This window comes from Podarcis pityusensis, assembly GCF_964106645.2.
Source record: "Podarcis pityusensis genome assembly, chromosome: 2".
Classification (NCBI taxonomy): domain Eukaryota; kingdom Metazoa; phylum Chordata; class Lepidosauria; order Squamata; family Lacertidae; genus Podarcis; species Podarcis pityusensis.
The window spans coordinates 88,717,878-88,738,007 of record NC_138029.1 but is presented as its reverse complement, the minus strand read 5'-3'; the positions used below and the strand labels follow the sequence as shown (position 1 = coordinate 88,738,007).

At 45.1% G+C, this 20,130-nt stretch overlaps 1 long non-coding RNA gene across 1 annotated transcript; it reads left to right on the top strand.

Annotated features, from left to right (window-relative positions):
* The first annotated feature begins 1,271 nt into the window (after positions 1 to 1,271).
* Positions 1,272 to 19,898, top strand: LOC308472281. Its single transcript, XR_013983405.1, has 3 exons — positions 1,272 to 1,365; positions 2,309 to 2,436; positions 18,810 to 19,898. It is a non-coding gene; the product is annotated as an uncharacterized lncRNA (long non-coding RNA).
* Positions 19,899 to 20,130: the final 232 nt, after the last annotated feature.

Sequence of the window (20,130 nt, the reverse complement as noted above, 5' to 3'; positions counted from 1 at the left end):
CATTCTTATCAGAGCAACTGGTGGAGGCAGAAGCCGAAACGTTTTCCTATAAGGATTTAAAATTTCTGCTTTGTTAGTCACTGTAATAAATATATGGTTTTAGTGCTTAACTGCATCCTACCCAGATCCAGAACAAACTTGTCTGACGTGCTGTTTGATGTTTTAGTTACTATCTGCACACACAGATCCATAGGCAAACCCTCCCCACAAATCCATTCTCATACCTAACACATAACACACACCCATTCATGTGCTTGCTTGAATGAATGAATGAATGAATGCATGCATGCATGAATGGGTGTGTGTGTGTTATGTGTTGGGTATAAGAACTGGATGTGAGGTGTGTGTTATGTACTTATGGGTATACAGTGGTACCTCGGGTTAAGTACTTAATTCGTTCCAAAGGTCCGTTCTTAACCTGAAGCACCACTTTAGCTAATGGGGCCTCCTGCTGCTGCCGCACCGCCTCACGATTTCTGTTCTCATCCTGAAGCAAAGTTCTTAACCTGAGGTACTATTTCTGGGTTAGTGGGTCTGTAACCTGAAGCGTATGTAACCCAAGGTACTACTGTATATGCAGGTATGTGTATGTACTGTATATAAATGGGTGTGTGTAAATGTACAGTATAGGTATATTATTGTAAAACACATATCGGGATGTGTGGGGATGTATACGGCAGAGAAAGTGTGTGCAATTTTTTTGCAGTGGCTGTGCCCACCCATAGCCCATAACCATCCTCTCCCTCCCCAGGAATTACACATTTTCAAGCCTAAATGCCAAAAGACTGTGTGTGGTCTTCATGGAGACAGCAACTGTTTAGGGAAGGATTAACCCTTCCTCGCCCAGCTGCAAACTCCACAAAGATCCACACATAGCTACAGGCCAAATGAGGATGCCCCTGGCCACATCTGTCCCAGGTGCTAGTGGTTTCCCACCCCCATTAGAGGCTGATTATGTTGGGCCAGTACTTCAGAAATGGCCCTTCTCTGAGCCTTTGGGCTTGTAGTACACATAGATGGACCAGGTGCAAAGGGAAGGAGATGTGGAATCAGCCCCTGGCATCTTTGGGCAGCTGGCATGGCCCACTGCCAATGTCTGCCTTGCCCCACTCCTATATTTCCCCCTTTCCTAGCACTCTGACCAATAGCAGGCGGTTGGATTTGGCCATCTTTTTAATCTGTTCAGCTTCTGACCCAGCACAACTATGGGACATTGTGGGAAATTTTAAAGCTGCTTAGGCCCAGCCAATGCAGCAAGTAAGCCCACTAGGGTCCACCAGCAGAGGAGAGGGCCCACCAGAGAATGCTTTGTCCAGGACTCCTTTAGATCTGGAGCTGACAGAGGGTATGGTACAATCCTTGGAGGTAAGTCCCCACTGTGTCCAAAGGATAGCATTCTTAAAAATTGAGCCTCAGAAGGGCCTTCAGCAGGGAAGCTCCTTGAGAGCCAGTGTGGTGTAGTGGTTAGAGTTCTGGACTAGGACCTGGGAGACGAGGGTTCAAATCCCTGCTCAGCCATGAAGCTCTTACCTCACAGGGTTGCTGTGAGTATAAAATGGGGGGGGGGGAGAGTATGTAAGCCACTTTTAGCTCCTTTGAGGAAAGGTGCGATGAAAATGAATGAATGAATGAATGAGAGGAAAGCCTGTAAAACTCCCAGGGGTGTCTTGCTGGCCACTTTTGGAGGCAAAATTATTTGTGACAAAAAAGACTCTCAGGGCAGCTTGTGCAAAATTTGGTTCTGAAATGGCCCCTGCCCTCAGGTGCATTATGTAAAAATACAAGCCACAGGAGGAAAAAATCATGGGAGGGAGAAGGGAAAAGCACGCTCAAGCGCTAGTTCTTAACATGGACAGTCTTAAAACTTATAGCTGGTATCAGAGGCAGTTCTGGCAGTCTTGCTCTAGGTAAAATAGCAGGCCCCACTCCCCAAGCACTCTTGCCCACCAGATCTGATTCTGGGGCAAAGCTGACGACAATGTCCAGGCCAGGAGGACAAGCCAGTTCCTGCCGCACAGAATGTAAGACTTCAGTGGACTGGCTAACTTACATCTTGTTGACTTCAACGGATCTACTCGTAAGCATGACTAAGGCTGGGTTCAATCTCAGCCTGAGGTGCTTATTCTCACAAGACAAACATTAAACGAGCGTGGTGTGTGTGGTGTGTGTGTGTTGAAGCTCATGCCTCCCTTAGCAACTGCCAAGGCCGGCTTTTCACTGATTAGATAAAACTGCTGTTTTGAAGAACTGCAGCAATATGGAGGCAGAACACCTGCTCCTTCCTTCAGCTCTCTGCATCCCAAAACAGGTATGCCCCCCTTCAGAAGACCTGAACCACTTGCTGAACCTGCGGCACTTTCCATTTCTCCTTCGTCCGGCATCCCAGACTGGGCTTTGCAATCCACACGGACTCCGTGCCTCTCTCTTCAGTGCTCAGTAGGTGCCAACCATATTCATCCACTTATCACAACCTTGCACTCTGTAAACTAGGCTTCCTATGTTTGTTTAAATGGCAGATTAAGGTGGTTTTGTCCTTGATAGTTTAATTGCCGAAGCAGGCAAGTACACACCCGTTTCTTCCTTTCTGCTTTGAAACCAGCTTAGCTATTCACGCAGGCTTACTGGAACATGTAATATGAGGGCATAAACTGATGGCATGTCAACACAAGAAACTGACGCATTGTTTATTATTTATTATCGAAAAGTGCAGCTTATCTCCTTTCACGGGAAACACCGGATTTCGGTATATCTATTACTTCTGCAGGGTGGAGTTGTTTTTTAATAAAAAAATCATATAAATGCTTATCTGTGGTGTTCCAAAAGGATCATCAGTAGGATAAGACACCACCTGTGGCGGAACTGCTTCCATCAGCAAACATGTAGCTGAAGACTGAGTCTTCACAATGACCTGGGAGTAAGTCCCATTGAATGCATCTGAACCTCCGAATAGGCTCCGTAAGATTGCAGTTATGTTGAATGTGTCTCATGTAACTTTATGTAGATCTGTCTACTGCCCACTGAATACTCAGTTTCCACCCATCGTGGAAGGAGCCATTGACATCTGCGGGAGAAAATGACTTCTATGAAATGTGAATGGATACAACTTCTTTTACAAATTTGTAAATCACTTCACAGTCTAAGGCCATGAAAGCAGTGCACAAAGTATAAATAAAATAAAATACAGAAAAATACCAGTTCAAAAAACAATTAAAACTATTCCTGCAAACTTTAAACCATTCCTGTAAGTACAGTTGGTAATTCATAAATGACTGGGTCATACCTCAGGGAAAGACTTCTTGAACAAAAACATCTTCAGTGGGCCCCTAAATGCCATAACATTAGTATCACACCTCTTTGAACAATTGTGGCTTCTCCCCAAGAATCCTGGGAACTGTAATTTGTTAAGGATGTTTATAGTTGTTAGGAGACAACCCCTCCATTCCCTTCCCAGAACCGCAATTCCCAGAGTTCCCTGAGAAGAGGGACCGGTTGCTAAACTACTCAGGGAATTTTAGTTCTATGAAGGGAACAACAACTCTAAGCATCCTTAACAAACTACAGCTCCCAGAATTCCAGGGGGGGAGCCAGTTTGTGTTCCACTTCCAGAGCAACTAATTCTCACAACAACTTTGTGGGGTAGATCAGACTGAGAGTTGGTGGTGAGCCAGAATTTGGATTCATGTCTCCTTTTGAGACTTCTGCGAAACTAATTAAAAGGGCAGAAAATCAAGCTTTGAACCCCTCCCATAGCGAACACCAGCACAAACTTTGTAAGCATTGTGGTCTCTCGCTTCTGAGAAGCTTGTAAAATGGCCTGTGAATATTCTGTGCTTTCTCTTTCATTTCCCCAGCTCTGAAAATGTTTATGAATGTTCCAGCATATCACATGAGCTCAGATGTTAAGTCACACAGGCATCAACAAAGCTGCCTCTACAAACTCTCTTAAGCACACGGCAGTACAGTGCTTGTGGGCTATCACTCTGAAGGAGGTGCTTGAGTTGCTCTTCACTCACCTATTATAAACTAGGGCTGCCAATCAATTAGCTCAACTTTAACTGATATTAAATTTCATTAGGCTGATTAATCACATGCCTTTAACACAATGAATGGGTTAACCTTAAATAGATTTGCATATTATGAGAAACCTTATTGTATTTAATTGAAAATAATTAATTATGCGATCATTTTTACTCCCAGAGAAACTTTCATAAGAGCAATAAAAACAAGACAATGACTGACCACAGCTTTAGAAAAGGGTGATAAGGAAGGAATAGGAAAACAGCAAATTCATTCAACATCTGTCAACTGTTCCGGATAAACCAGGACATCCTAGTTTTTCCCCATGAGAGCATGGTGGCCATTCTGGATGCCACGATCTTGGGCTGCAATCTTGCTTGCAAAAAGTGCTTTTGGGGGGGAGGGAGGCTGCGATCTTGCATGGGTCACATGACTCATGCAGGAGTGTGTCCCTGGAAGCGGTGCCCTGGTTTTAGGCAACATCATGTTGGAGGGCATAGTAGTATTTTATAATGACCAGCAGGACCGGTTAGCAGGAGGAGCAGCCAGATGGAGTTGATCTCATCTACGGAGAGGCCTTGCTTCCCTTCTCAGATGGAATAAATGCTTCCAGGTGACAGGTGAGGGAGGGAAAGCCCATTGGAGCTGATTATTCAGCAGAGCCATTGGAGAGGCCCTGCTTCCCATTTCTTCTGAGTGCCTTTTAGACGTATTGAAGCATGTGTGAGATTGCTTGCAACTTAATAAACAAAAAATAAAATCACATGCCATTCGGAGGAAATGCCATATTTATATTATCCAGCTCACTTCCTTTTACAGTAGCATACCAGAACCGAAACAGCCTCGAAAAAATATTAAACAAACAAGTCCTGCCAATTAAAATTGACCCACCCTGTTAATCAACTAAAGCTTTAGCCACTGAATTTACAGTTTGCCCGATTGAACATTGCAGTCTTCCTTTAAATGAATCAAGTGGAAAGGTCCTAAGGGTCCTGATGGAAACAAATGAACGAGGGCATAAGAAGGAGCGGGTCACTGACACACGGAGAATGCCGGCAACCGGCTGATATCAACTGGAATTAGCCTTTCAGATTAAATTGCAATTAAATTGCAATTAATAAAAGTAGAAGGCGGCACTAATTGCAGTGCTGAACACTGTCAACAGAGGAATGTGGATGTCTTGTCTTGGATACTAAATGAAGTTAACAATAGGAGCCTATGCGTGTCTACACAGAATTAAGGCCCACTGAGTTGAACTTGCTTTACTTCCAGGTAAGCGCACGTAGGACTGTAGCCTTAAGGAAGTTCATGGAACATCTCTTCCTCAGAGGCGTACTTAGCCTCCCTTGGGCCCTTGGCAAGGAGCTGTATTGGTGCCCGCTCCACCATCCCTTGACCTTTGGCAAGGAGACATATTGGTTCCCCCATCCCTTGTGCCCTTGCCAGAGCAGCCAAGCCAGAGTGGAAATGCATGGTCAACCAGGCCAACCCCAAAGTACGCCCCTGCTCTTCCCATCCCACATTTAAAGTAAGGGCCCCATCCCTCCCCTCGCCCCACCTGAGGGGATTTTTTTCTGGGTACAAGTGAGGGCAGGAAAGGGTGGGTGGGAAGCTTTCCTTTCCTGAACTTCCCTCAGCTGACTTAGCTTAGGATCAAAGCCCCTATTTCTATTTCATAATGAATGCGGCAGAGACGTGGATTTGCTGCTGAGCAGACTGGCTTATCACTAGGGAGGGTGGGTGAACTGCTCATTCACAGCAGAACAACTTTTGTTTTGTTTCAGAATGAGCCATGTCCCAGACAGACTAAGGAAACAGATATGAAAGCACGAGAAGCTGGAAAGTCCCTCGGCACAACTATTTGGGCTAGGAGTTGAAAGATAAAGCTTTCTAATAGAAACAGTTCTGTCCTGTCAGTACCTATTATTGAACTCACTACTCTGTACATTTCCCCCTGAAGAAATGCCCCCCAGGGGTTAAAGCACAGCAGCTCTTTACAGGGTTTCCAGCTGGAATGATAGAAGCCTGTTATATGCCTGGATATTTTTCAGCGCAGATTATTTGCGGCAGGAGGCCATTGTTTTTTAGGTGTGCAAGGCTCATGGGATTTGAACTTGTACAGCAGATTGCTTATGATCCATGAACAGAACGCACCCGCTGATCTTAGCGGCAGAGCTTTGGACACACTTCAAACGGGAGAGCGAACGTGCTTCAAAGTATAATGGAGGAAATGTTCTGCTAAGTAGGGAACTCCGCCTCATAAATATCAAGCTGAAGCCAACATGGAAAAAAAAGTCAACACAGAAACGAGTATGTTCTGTGAGAAAATGTTTCGTTGGAGGGTTTTGAGTATCTGGAGTACAGTATCTTCCTACCCTACTGAAGTGTTGTCTCATATTTTTGCTCAATGATGCTGATTCACTTTTAGCAAGAAGGCTGAGGCATGGCAGAAAGCCTGCCCGTAGCAGAGAAGGAGGCCAGGCCAGAACAGCGAATCATACAGAGATGGAGTCAGCAGCCTCCTCTGAGAAGGGCTGGCCCTGCCATTGGGCAGAGTGAGGCAGCTGTCTCAGCAGGGCAGGATTAACCATTTAGCAAAATAAGCATGTGCTTAGGGTATCAAGGGAAGGACAGCAACACAGAAATTTTCCATTGCCGGGTTTTTAACATCAGTGGCCACAAATTGCTCAGCTGAGCGTTCATTTTCTCAGTTGAAGTAGATTAAAAATCCCAACAGAACAACTATGCAACAAGGCAGGCTGGATGCCTTCTCTCTACTAAGTACAGAAATAGGTGTGTTATGTAAGATTAGTTCTGAGAGTTTGATCGAAGACTTGGCATTTAGAAAATAAAGGAGATTCCCCCCTCCAAATATAAATAAAGTGAAAGTATACAAAAATAAACATCGCTGTCCATCTTACTGTAGGTTTTGTTTCATTTTGAAAAATAAAAACTTATTTTATGGTTTATTGTTGTTTATATTTTGAATGGGGGGGCCCAACATATTTTCAGTGCTTAGGGCCTGCGCCTCAGGCAGATGTTGTGGGTGGGGCAGGCAAACAAGGAAGTTGTACAGCTCTGTGTGTGCAATGGAGTCTCCCCTAAGCTCAGCCAAGCTGTGGACCACCCTGTTTACAGTGCAAAAGTAAGATTTCAACAGCTAGTCCGGTCAGCTTTTTGAAAGTGGGAAGACAAGAGGCACCAACATGTTCATAATTTGTTGATTAAATAAATTTATATCCCGCCCTTCCCCTTGAAGGAGCGCCCAGGGCCACAAAAAGCATCTTAAAAAACAATTCTGATACAGACACAGAGTGAGAAAGATCTCAACTGAAAAGATCTTTGCCTCGGGCAGCAAAAGATTTTGGGCCTGCCCTGCCTCTGCAGGTGGATAAAGCCTTTAATTGCTTAAGCCTTAAGTAATTGTTTATTTGCCACAAGATGCTCACCTGTTCTGCCCGACACACAAATCTGCCCAGGTGAACCATCCGAGGATCCCTGCTGTAAAAATATTTTGTGTACTCTTAAAAGTAAAAAATAAAAAGTGAATTGTGAAGCAGCTGTTATACTGTGGAGGTTTCAGGCTCCTCATGCTTTGACTCTTCGGTTAAAAAGGGCACTGAAGCAGGTGCTAGAGCCAAGACTTGGAGAGAGGTTGCCAGCCCAAACAGGCAGTGCTGGACCAGTTGGACAAATAGCCCGGCTTGGCATAAGGCAGCTTCTTATGTGTGCTCAGGCCTAACATCAGGAAGCGTCCCTTGCCCTCCATGAAACCAGAGCAAGGCAACTCCTGCCCTCTATTCAACCTGAGTGAGCCAGGCACATAATTCCTTCCAAGCCTTCAAATCCACAGGTTCTAGATGAGGTCGTCTGGCACAGAGAAGGGAGTTCCAGGTGGTCCTTTTCTCCACCAATAATCCTCCCTGCTAATCCCCAGATGCAAATTCTAATGGCACACATGGCGCCCAATGCTTACCCAGGGTGCTCCTGCTGCTGCTGCTGCTGCAACCAAGGCATCCAAGGCTTGCTGCCGCAGCCAGGGGGTCATTAAAGTTGGTGAGGGCCCACCCAATGGCACTTAGCTGAGCGCCCCCTCAAGGCCACCCCTTCCTCTGCACTTGTTTTCCGTCTGTGAGAGGGTAAGAATTACCTTCCCAGATTTCTGCTCTGGGCATGCCGCCAGATTGCAAGAAGGCCACCTCAGAGCAAGACTGCAGGCTGCAGAAGTGGTCAGCCTGAATGCAGGAGCTAGGCTGCACACCCCAGACATCCTAGCAGTGTCCCTCCTGACCAGGGTGGCCCTGCAGACATTGTTAGACTCCAACTCCTGCCATCCCTCCTCCCTCACAATCCACTTTCCTTTCGGGTGACATCTATTTAGATCAGGAACCTGAGGGCAGGGACCTGTAATTTGCCCAGCGATCCTTAAAACAACAACAACAACAACTGAGGAGCAGGATAAAACTTCTTTAAATAAATTGAATAAATTCCAGCCTATTTCCTGTGCAGGCAGGGGCTGATGGGAGTTGGAGTCCAACCACATCCCGAAGGCCAAAGTTTAGCCACTCTCTTTTGCCGGGCAGGCAGAGAACCTTGTGCCTTTGTTTTGAGCGTTTTCATGAATGCCAGGGGCTGCATTCTCGCCAACTCATGCTAACCTTATGCTGCCGTGTGTGATCATGTGACTTCCACCACAGAGTTCCCTAAGAGGATTGGGTGAATAAAGAGGCAACCAGCCCTCTTTTGAGACACAAATAGCCATGTTCATTAGCAAATAACACACTGCGAGGCAAATTATGGTGGGGAGAGGGAAACAGCAACAACCATGAGGAAAGCCAATAGATTTGCTAGTAAATCGGATAGACGTGGACATTTCCCTCAGCATGAAAGTCCTTCTGTAAAGCTGAGGGAAGCTGTCTAGCGGCCTGAGCTCCTGTAATTCCTGGATTCCAATCCCAGCTCTGACATTAACGCCGCGTAATCCTCTGGCTCTGACATTAAGGGCAAGAACCTCAGCTGGCACGGCTTGGCACGGCTCCACTGACATCCGTGGCTTAAAAGTGTTAGCTCACTAAGGCTGCAATCCTGCACACACTTATCTGGGAGCAAGCCCCTTTGAATGCAACAGGACTTCCTTCTAAGTAAGATGGCATAGAGCAGGGGTCAGCAAACTTACCATGCCTTGGGGCAGTGTCTGCAGCGCCAATTGTGTGGCAGGCTGGAGGGCGGGGGAGCGTGTGCCCATACACACACTATTTCCGGCGCACTTCCGGGTCGGAGGAGCACTGGAAATAGCTTGTGCGCATGTGCACGGGCCTCCCCCAACCCAGATGTGCACTGGAAATAGCGTGTGTGCATGGGCAAATAATGCTTGCACATGCACACAAGCTATTTCCAGTGCTCCTCCAACCCAGAAGTGGGCAGCCGCGCAGCGCAGCACCATGCCGGTAAGAGCGAGCGGCCGCAGTGGTCACCGCAGACCAGAAAAACAAGTCCCTTGGGCCTTATCTGGCCCGCGGTCCTTAGTTTGGGGATCCCTGGCATAGAGTCACTGTTTAAAAAGCTGAAGCCATGCCTCTTGTTCTGTGGAAGCAGCATGGCAACAACTGTCCAATCTACCCTGGAGAATTCTGGGAGTTGTGTTGAGAGTTTTCAGGAGAAACCCTATTACTCACACAGAGCTGCAACCCCAGAATTCCCTGGGAAGAGTGTTTGGCTGTTAAGCCACTCTGGAAATATTACCTCTTTGAATGGGTAAAGGGATCTCCCAACAATTCTCAGCATCTTTAACAAACCACATTACCCAGAATTCTTCAGGGGAAGCCATGACTGATTCAAGTTCACAGTCCTTAAAAATATGGTGTGGATGTGCTACACACCTTTGGTCAACCTACCAAGGATAACATGGAATTCAACATACCATGGAAGTAGTATCCCTTCCAAGGAGCCATTGAATGTCTGAAACAAGAAGGAAGGAAGGAAGGAAGGCAGGAAGGAAGGAAGGATAGACGAATAACTCCAAATCTGCACATGGCTGTTCCTTTTCCTCCCACACCTCCTTTCTTCCCCCTTAACAAACTGTTGGTTTGGCAATGGCGTAGAACAGCTGAATACCCATGGCAGGACATCAAGAGAAAAATACTAACAGACGCCTAAGTGCATTGCATAATGCCCCAAACCTTAACTCACTGGCTGTGCATTACTGAACAACAATCAGATGATCTCTCTCTAACTTTGGAAAATAAGAACCGGCTGGGCTGGGAGGAGGGGGGGCAGAACAGCAGCCACAAGGGTTTTAATTTCCATATGGGTTTTATTTTTGCATTGTTCTGCATTTCCTGGTATTTATAACATTCAGAGGTTTGTGCTGCTTTTCATGTTTTTGTTATCTTGCTTCCTACGATATGCTTCATCTCAGCGTTTCCCCAGAGCTTTATCTATGAAGGACGCCTGGGCAATCTTTTTCTTTCCAGTGGGGCATCTTGAACAGCCTTGGCTGGTGCCCTCCAGATGTTTTGCTTTGCAAGTGAGCATGCCGGCCACTGGGACAAAAAGCAGTTGTCAGCGAAAACATTTGGAGGGCATCAGGTTGGCAAAGGGTGGTCTAGAGACACGCACCTGGTCACTTGCAGCAGGGGAACTGGGGTCCTCTTTTCTAAGCTGTGAGTATGAGACGGTTTAAATGTCTGTGGGTGTTCAACACACCATCATATGTGAGGTCATAACAATCAGTTGCAGGGCACACACATAATAACAACAACACATAACTGCATGTGAACACACACACATGAATTTACACGATTACAAATGAACTTAGGGCTAGTTTAAGTGTTAACCCTGCCCCTGCACACCTCATAGTTCAGTGATCTGTGCTGGCTCCAAGATTTGGTGGAGGGTGGAGTTCAGGCTTGGCATGTTCAGTGACACCCCCCTCCCCCCCAAAAAATACCTGGAAGACGCATATAAACTTATTGCACACTCTGTGCAATGTTGAAATGGTAGCACTGATAGGCCAATAGGCCCTCCACTGGTTTTGTGGCCCTATCAATGAATCCCTCAGCTTGCCTTCCCCTTTCCACCCAGCAAACCTCGGTGTCATTCATCCAACAACATAAATGCTCCAGAGCAAAGTCAACTCGTCGGCCTGGCTTGCACTAAGCCAAACCATGGTTTAGTGAGAAGGCATAAATGTGTGCATCGCTGAAGAGATCACAGCTGCTTTCCTCTTTCTCCTCCTCCCCTGGTCCTGCTGCTGCTGCATGGTTTGGCTTAGAGTCTCATCTGAAACCCAGGCTTGCCATTTGTCTTGCTCCAGACAAATCACAAGCTGTAGCTATTTTCTATGGCTTACCTCTTGTGGCTTGTCTGCAGTAGGCAGGTGGAGAGGACATGCTACACTAAACCAAATGACACATCCAGACTAGAGAAGGAGCAAAGCAGCCTTGATCTTCTCACTGAGAGTTTGCCCACCCACACTAAACCATGGTTTGGCGTAGTCTTACATGCAAACTGAGGAACTATTTTACTGTCATGAGCGTCAGTCCAACTTTCAAACTTTCTAGAGTACTGCCACTCTAGAATAAGTGGTTTGGCGATTAGGATGTAATAAGTCTTCTTCCAAGTGACAAAGTAAGATGTTGAAAACGTACATAGTGAGGGTTCTTTTTCCAAGCAAGCATAAAGACGCAGGCTCTCTAAGGTTCATTCTCTATTGTCTCCACCCCAGCAGCAAATGCAACTGTGAAGATCCAAGTGTGCCACACTTTTCCCAGACACAAGTGCTACCAGACAGTTGGGACTTATATAGAAGCACCTCCAGTCAACACTGAAATCAGTAGGGAATAGAGAGTGCTGATGTGGTCACACCCACATCATACACTGAATGCACATTTCCTCCCCAAATAAATCCTGGGAACTGCAGTTTACCCCTCAAAGAGCTACAAATCTCAGCACCCTTAACAAAGACAGTTCTCAGGGACGCTTTGGGTGAAGCCATGTGCTTTAAATGGATGGCACGACTTTGTTTATCTCCTCGCTTGGTCTTTCCATTGGTTTTTTTGTTTTGTTTTTTCAAATGAAAAGCTTTGCCTCAGATTCCAGTTACTTCTTATCCCTAAGTACACTTGTTGCCAAGAGACAATTCAGCACTGCTTTCAGTTCCTCCCTGCAGCCATTGAGGAACCAAGCAGTAGGCTGTAGGAAATAAACACTCTTCATTATTACCTTTTTTTTTATTTTCAACCAATATGCCCATAGCAACCAGCAGTGATAAATGCAGGACTAACGCGCTGCCACAATCTCACCTTTCTTTCTTTATAAGTAAGTCAACTACACAGCTCATAGAAAACAAGAGGAGAATAAGAGAAACAGTAATGTCCAGTCACAGATTAAAATAACGTAGACTGATATTGTATGTACACAATTCCAGACGCGGCATGCTAGCTTCCCAGTAGGTACAGCGCTGCTGCTTACCAGGAGCGGGAGAGGTGAGGTGGTGGGGAGGTTGGAGGGGCACAAACTCACTGGTGGAGCCAAGCTAACACTCTTGCTGGTGCGTTTTCACCATGCTGACCTCCCCAGTGCTTCGTCCCTCTCGCTCCTGGTAAGGAACAATGACTCACCAGGCAGCGTAGCAGCTCCATAGCGCTCTCTGAGCGGCATCTGCATAACCCTATAAAACTCCACCTTGCACGTGTGATTTCAAATCACCTCTAATTTTCACAGCCGCTGGGTGCCAAACTATAACCTCTCAAAAAAGTTCTACATTTGGGGTGGAACGTAAGACAGATGTGACATTTTAGGTGTGAACATAAGAACAGTCCTACTGGGTGAGGCCAAAGACCTCATGTAGCACCCTGCTTCTCACAGTGGCCACCCAGAGGCCCCCGGAAAACTCCCAAGCAGGCGATGAGGACAATAGGTACCTCCTCATGCTGGTAGTCAGAGGCATTCTGATCTAGCATATAGACATCAGGACAACCCATTGACAGCTTCAAGTGCTTCATGGTCACTTTAAGGGTGTTGGGAAAGGTTTGGTAGCACTGCAGCTATGCTTCAGGACACACTTCTATCCTGGCGGAGCTCAGACTAAAAAATAATATAGTTTCAGCCTGGTTCAGTTTGAACAAGAGAAAAGAGAGCTGTGTTCACATCAGGGATCTCATACCACCCATCGCTCACTTATCCCTAGAGCAGTTTTGAAAAATTAAGTGAAAGGTTAATGTGTGTATGCATCATGCATACATGCCATTTTTTAATAAATAAAATAAAATAAATGGGCAGCCTACAAGGCGTGGAGCATGCCTATAGGCTGACACACCTTCTAGGCATGGGAAACAAGACCCAACATTCAACTTACTGGTGTTGATGCCTATAAGACAAGTTCTGAAGCTAGAGTCACCCTGTTTGTGAAGAACCACCCTCAGAATGATGTGTCTATCTTCCTCCATAAACCGACTTGCACCATGAGTAATGAAACAAACTGCAGAAACTCAGGACCCAGAAGAGGAAGTGGTTGAGAAATTCAAGAGGAACTCTGGGGACCGGATCTCTGAGCGGGTCCCTCACTGAAGCTTGCTAAGAGCAGGGTTGTTTGAGGGCACACCAAGACCCAACTCAAGGGCAAAATTTATTTTCTGACTGGTAGATGCAATGGGACCAGCGTCACTAACCATCAAAAGCAGCAAGTAAATGTTCCCTGGGAACCAAACAAGAACTCACATGGGAGAAGCAGATTGTCTTGATTCCTAATGGTTATTTGCACTTTTATTGCTGTGAGATTCAATTACTGTACTTCTGCATTGACAAGCTTCCTTAATAAGACTCCAGAAGGTTCAGAACATTGCTGGTGCTGTCAGAAAGTTCAGAAGATTGCTGGTGCTGCTAGGATCTCAAAGAAGAAGGGACTCACTTTCTGTATGTGTGTGGTGGGGGACCTTTGTCTTAATGTTAGGCTGCAGATTGATTTCACAAGTTTTCGTATTTAATTAATTCAATGAAAATTTTCTGAGAGGAATCTTATAATCCTGCTTGGATAGATTACTTGATTCTAGAACCCTTTTGTTCATTTTAAGGAGGCCCAGGCAAGACAAAACCAAGAAAAATGATCAGAGCTGTGGAATACCTCTCATGCAAGGAAAGGACAACCAGGATTAGATCTCTTTAACCAGTTTAATAATATACAAATGGAAAATTTTGTACACAAAGCACAGGTGATTGATTGATGCAAATAAAAAAGAGAAGTCACTTTTATGTATCTATAGGCAGTAGTATGCTGGTATTTCAGAAGATACCAGCAAATAGGCTGCCCATAAGAAGGGCCTGCAGGATCAAGCACATGAGAAAACAGGCACAAATATTTATTATAATAAACATGTGAACAAACTAATACATAACCATACAAACAATAAATGAACCAAATACTTAGCATATTTTGGCCTTCTGGCGGTTCCCTCATTGCAAGAAGCAAGGCTACAGGGAACCAGGCAGAGGGCCTTCTCGGTAGTGGCACCCACCCTGTGGAACGCCCTCCCATCAGATGTCAAAGAGATAAACAACTACCTAACATTTAGAAGACATCTGAAGGCAGCCCTGTTCAGGGAAGTTTTTAATGTGTGAGATTTTAATGTTTTTTAAATCTTTGTTGGAAGCCACCCAGAGTGGCTGGGAAACCCAGCCAGATGGGCGGGGTACAAATAATAAAATATTATTATTATTATTATTATTATTATTATTATTATTATTATTAACAAATTATGGAGACACAGTTACATATAGCCAGGTTTTTAAGATGAATCTATATAGTGAGTAATGGGAGGCGTACTAATGCAGGACTCGCATGCACACCCTAAGTTTTATCTTTTTGTCACACTCTGGTGTGACCTGTATTTGGCAACAGGGAAATATTAAAATACTGCAACAGGGGACAACACTGCAGTGTGGGGGAAACTTGCCTCCCACCTGGAGACAGAGCCCCAGTTTGCATATCACAGAGTAAATCATAAGTAATGCTTCCTTTGAATTTGTCTATCTGAGCTGACTCTCTTCTCTCTGCTAGCATATGGAGGAAACAAACCATAATCCCTGGCTTAGCGCTTCCTGCGAAACAGGGCCTGTGGTTTGCTTTGCTCCAACGCTATCAGGAAGCCAAGAACAAACTTTGGCTACAGGGTATAACTGGTTCGGAAAGAATCCACAATTTCTGGTTTGGACACAGTGCTAACAGGGATCATAGTTTGTTTCCTCCCAGCGCAAGCCAAGAAGAGCAGAAAGAAACTTGACTGAGATTTTTTTAAAAAAACCAACCAACCACTGTTTCCCCTGTTCAGCTCTCAGAAGGAAACCTAAAATACTTGAACCTAAGTAAGGAGGAGAAATATTTATATCTTTGTAAAGCTTTATTCTTCTTATCTTTGTTTTTAAGGATGGCGGGCAGCATTCTGCTATGTTTTACTCAGAGGAGGCCCACTGAAATCAAAGAACATGACTAAGTTAGGTCCACTCTATCATCTATCTATCGATCTATCTATCGATCTATCAATCGATCTATCATCTATCTCTCTATCTATATGGCATTTCAATCCCACCTTTTTCTCCAAGGAACTCAAAGTGGTACACCTAGTTCTTGTTGGAATCTCCGCTCGGCCAAGCTGATAAAGTTCATCTTCTGGCCAAGTCCTTCAGAATCTCCCTCCGACAAATAATTAACAACCTGAGCCTTTGATGAGGCCTCAGGCATGTTCCCCCATTCAGCAGAGTTACCAAAGCAGCACATAGAAGTGATGAGATTTATGGCTACATTGCTATGCTTTATTTCTTACTACGCAGACAGCAAAGAAATATACATCCTCTCTCTATGAAAGCAGAGTGCAACTGAACAAAGGAACAGAGAAACCAGTGCGTCACATCCGTCTCCCTTCTCCCATGAGACTTCCAACAGTCTGGAAGGGCTCTCGAATGTAAACAGAGTCCTGTGACTCTAAGCAGCTGCTCAGTGGCAAACAGAAACTAACTGTTCTCCCCCTCCTCGTTGAATGCCCACAACAACCTTTTGAGGTAGGTTAGGCTGAGAGGTTGTGACAGGCCCAGGGTCACCCAGTGAACTTCATGGCCAAGCGGAAATTTGAACCCTTGTCTCCCAGGTCCAACACTCTAACCACTACACCACAATGGGCCTTATCTGAATAAAACTGAGTTGATGCCATCTGATGGTTCTCTGCTTATTTGTATTTTAAAATAAAATAAAACATGAGGATACTATTATGCATATTTGTCATAAATTGGATTGTTGATTTACGCTGTGCTTTGTCTCTCAATTTATTTGTGCCCTGCTTAAGAGAGCTTTTTTGATCCAACGGTTTATAGGCCTTATAAATGAATAAAGTCAGAATGTGCCAACTTTTCTTCTAAAACGACAAGCCGAGGAGCCCGCATACCCACTGCAAGCTTCCTGTGACATGAGCACATAAGTGTGACTCTGAGAGGAAATGGAGCACTGTGCCTGCATATCTGTTTTTTTAAAAGGGCAGCGTGAGATGCCTCGTTGTTTGGAAATCTGGCGCGAAATGTCCAAATGAATCACAGCAATAATAATTTCGTGTAATTAGCTTTCATTTGTAGCAGTGTTGACTTAGGGAAGAATTAAGATTCAGGCTCCCTGGTCAAGAACCTCCCAGTTGAGGTAAGCTAGTCTAACTCTACAGGAAGCAATGCTAATTTACACCACCGGAGACTTTGGCTCCCTTAGGTATATGTGTATGTATTCAGCTACACCAAGAAAAGGCAGAGCTTCCTAGGAGTGGGGAAGCTGTAGCTGTTTAATGAGAACAGCTCTAGTACCCCACAGAGCAGGAGAGCAATCTGACTAATTGAAACTACGGGGAAGTGTAAGTGGGGCATTGCACTTCATCATCACCTGTGCTGGAAATCAGCCAAGAAACAGTGGCTAGTCTCTATTTCTCGGTGAGACCACGAAGGACCCGGAACAGGCAAGACTTCCACCTTTGTCTATGTGATCCTCGCCATTTTTTATGTAGAAACAGAAATATTTCTGAGCCGTTACAGTTGGTGGTGGTGGTGGGGTACAGCAGGCCCACAGGTTACACAAGTTCCGGTTCCGGGGGTCCACACACAAGTAAAGCCAGGAAACCCCCAGAACCAGCACTGTCCCCTCACACACAATCATCCCTACCTCTCCGGAGCAGGCCTTGCTCTCCGCCTCGCTTTCTGGGCTCTGGGAATGTTGCGCGAGGGCCCTGGGAGTGTCCCAGAGCCCTTGTTCTTCCTTGTTCTCTTGTTCTACATCACACTTTTCTTTATGGGTTATGGCCACTCTTTCCTTATACTCTCCAGTCAGTGTGAGAGGGTCCATTGTTCACACCAACCTGGAGCAAGCCCATTTGAATACAGTTGGGATTTATGCATCTAAACACACAAAACGATCAGGCCATTTGACGGTATACCCTCTTCTATATCTTCACAACACCCAAGTGAGGTAGGTTTGGCAGAGAGCTGGTGACTGGACCAAGTCAGGAAGTGAGTTTAAAATGTAAAACTGCAAAAACACACAAACACACGTACATGGTTGGCAAACTGGTTTTTGTTTGCTGTAAAAAAAACGGAAGTGAAAGTGGAGAGTGGGGGGGATGCCTGCTTTCCTAGGTTTGGGAGTGTTTCTCTAGTGTTTCATCACCTCTTTTTTGCCTGTGCGACATTGCAAATTATGCAGTTGAAGGTGTTAATTTTATATATTTATCAAGTTCCCTAAATGTTTTGCTGCTGTTGATTTTACAGCATGGAGTAGATAGAGGTGGGGTGAAGAGAAATGTTCACTGTGTGTTTCCCAACTGGAGTGTTGCTGCTGTTGTTATCCAAGCTCTTGGCGCGTTGTTAAGTTTCCTAGGAAAATGCAGCAGTCAAGTGAGGGCTGGTTGATTATAGCAGCAGTATGAAGGTGGTGGTGGGGAGTTGATTCACTGCTTTCCCACCCACCTGGAGTGGGTTGGTGCTGCTGCTGATAGACACATAAATGAGTTCTTGATAATGCTATTATTCAAAGAGCTCAAGGTGGTGTACATGGCTCTCCTCCTATTTTGTCTTCACAACTACCCTATGAGGTAGGTCAGGCTAAGAGACAGTGACTGGCCCAAGGTCACCAAGTGAGCCTCGTGGCTGAAGGGGTTTTCAAATCCCTTTTGCTTAAAAAGAAAAAGAAAAAAAAGGTTATGATGAGGTATTAATAAACGATCATACAAAATGAATTTGTATTCCAGTCTCAATTTATGCATCAGCACCTGAGCAGAACTACTGTAAATCTTAAATTGCTTTGACCCCTTTCATCTGAAATAACACACCTGGTCTCAACAATGAATGTAGCATTGCCGTCCTAAGATCACCAGATGAAAGACCTATGAAAGTTGAGTTGCTTGCATGGTTTAGGGTTGGCAGTGGAGAAGAACAGGAGCCTTGTGTCTTCAGCTGCTACATGGCAGGCAGATATTAAACACCAAGGTCCCAGGTTCGATCCTCATAAGGGACAGCTGCATATTCCTGCATTCCAGGGGTTTGTACTAGATGATCATCAGGGTCCCTTCCAACTCTACGATCTTATGCAATTTGTAGTCTGGATCTACAACTGGGGGGGGGGGGAGTTTCACCTGTTGATATTCTGTCCATTGCAGATCTTATTACTTGGGTGTGACCCCTGATTTTTTTGGAGGCTCACTCCGCTTGCAAATAAAAAAGGGTACAAATTTGCATGCGACAAGAAAGTGTATGCACTTTTTTATTTGCAGATTTGCGTCTGCTTTCGGCGAGTGCTGCAGAGGACCCAGGGTAGATTATACCAACATACAATATACTGGACCCAGCAAATCCTATTGGCACGGCTGACGGGCAGCTTCTCCAACACAAGCTCATTTGGAACCTCTCAGCAAACAATCCTACATCCAATGACCTCTCGTTTCCCACCTCTCCGGAGAGGTTCTCTGTGGGAAAGAGCCAGGTGGGTGCTACACAAGGCACGTATTTTCTTTGCCCTCCCAAGTCCTGCTGAACATCAATAGGCAAATGCCTGAAAATTACAGAGCTACAGTCTCAGCAAAGAACAAGCAGCAGCCAAGCCTCAGCGTTTAAGAAACAGCGCGGCTCTGCTATTGAGTTTCCATGTATTGTTTTGGTTCTTTGTGCTCCGTACCAAAGAGCGAGGAGCCCTTGTTTCACAGAACATGCCAGCTGAGAAGTGTTTGAACTGCTTACCAAGAATAATATTCATTGTATGTTTAGCTCTCTCTCTTTGGTCTAAATAGGAAGCCATTTGCGAAGCAGTCAAACATCCTTCACATGTAGTTATCGGTCCCAAGCGGTTGCTGAGAGACGGATGGAAATAATTTCATCTTACATAATGTTCCCCCAAGTGTTGACTGCTGTGGCTTACCATAGGGGAAGCTAATTGTCTGTCTGTGCTCTGGACTAGAGGATATAAAGTGGCAGGAAGGGGGATAACCTCCAGTTTGGGCACCTAATCCACCCCCCTTTTAAGTAAAGAAATTAGCAAAATTTGCATATCGCTTCATTGTAAAAACCTCTAAGTAGCTTGCATAAAATACTTGCCTGGCGCCAGGGCTTTTTTTCTAGAAAAAGAGGTGCCAGAACTTGTTGACCGCTGCACAGCCCAGAGCACTGTGAAGGGGAACAGTACCGCAATGCTACAGAGGTGCCGGAACACACCAAAGAGGTGCCAGAACTCTGTTCCGCTGATTTCCGGCTGAAAAAAAGCCCTGCCTGGCATCATCAACATCTCTTCAGGTGCCAGGTGAAAGCATTTCTCTTTACCCAGGCCTTCAGCCATTAAACGATCTATGGCCTATTAAATGTGTGTGTGTGTGTGTGTGTGTGTGTGTGTGCGTGTGTGTGTGTGTGTTGGGTGGGGGGCTGTTTTTATGATTATTTTAATATTATGCTGTGCATTATGTTTTTGTTTTTATACACCACAAAGGGTGGCATACAAATTGAACAAATAAAATAAATAAAAATACTTGATAAATAAAAGATACATTAAATTATTCGTCAAAGTCAGGTGTTGACAAGTTGGCTGAAGCAAAAATTCAAAATACA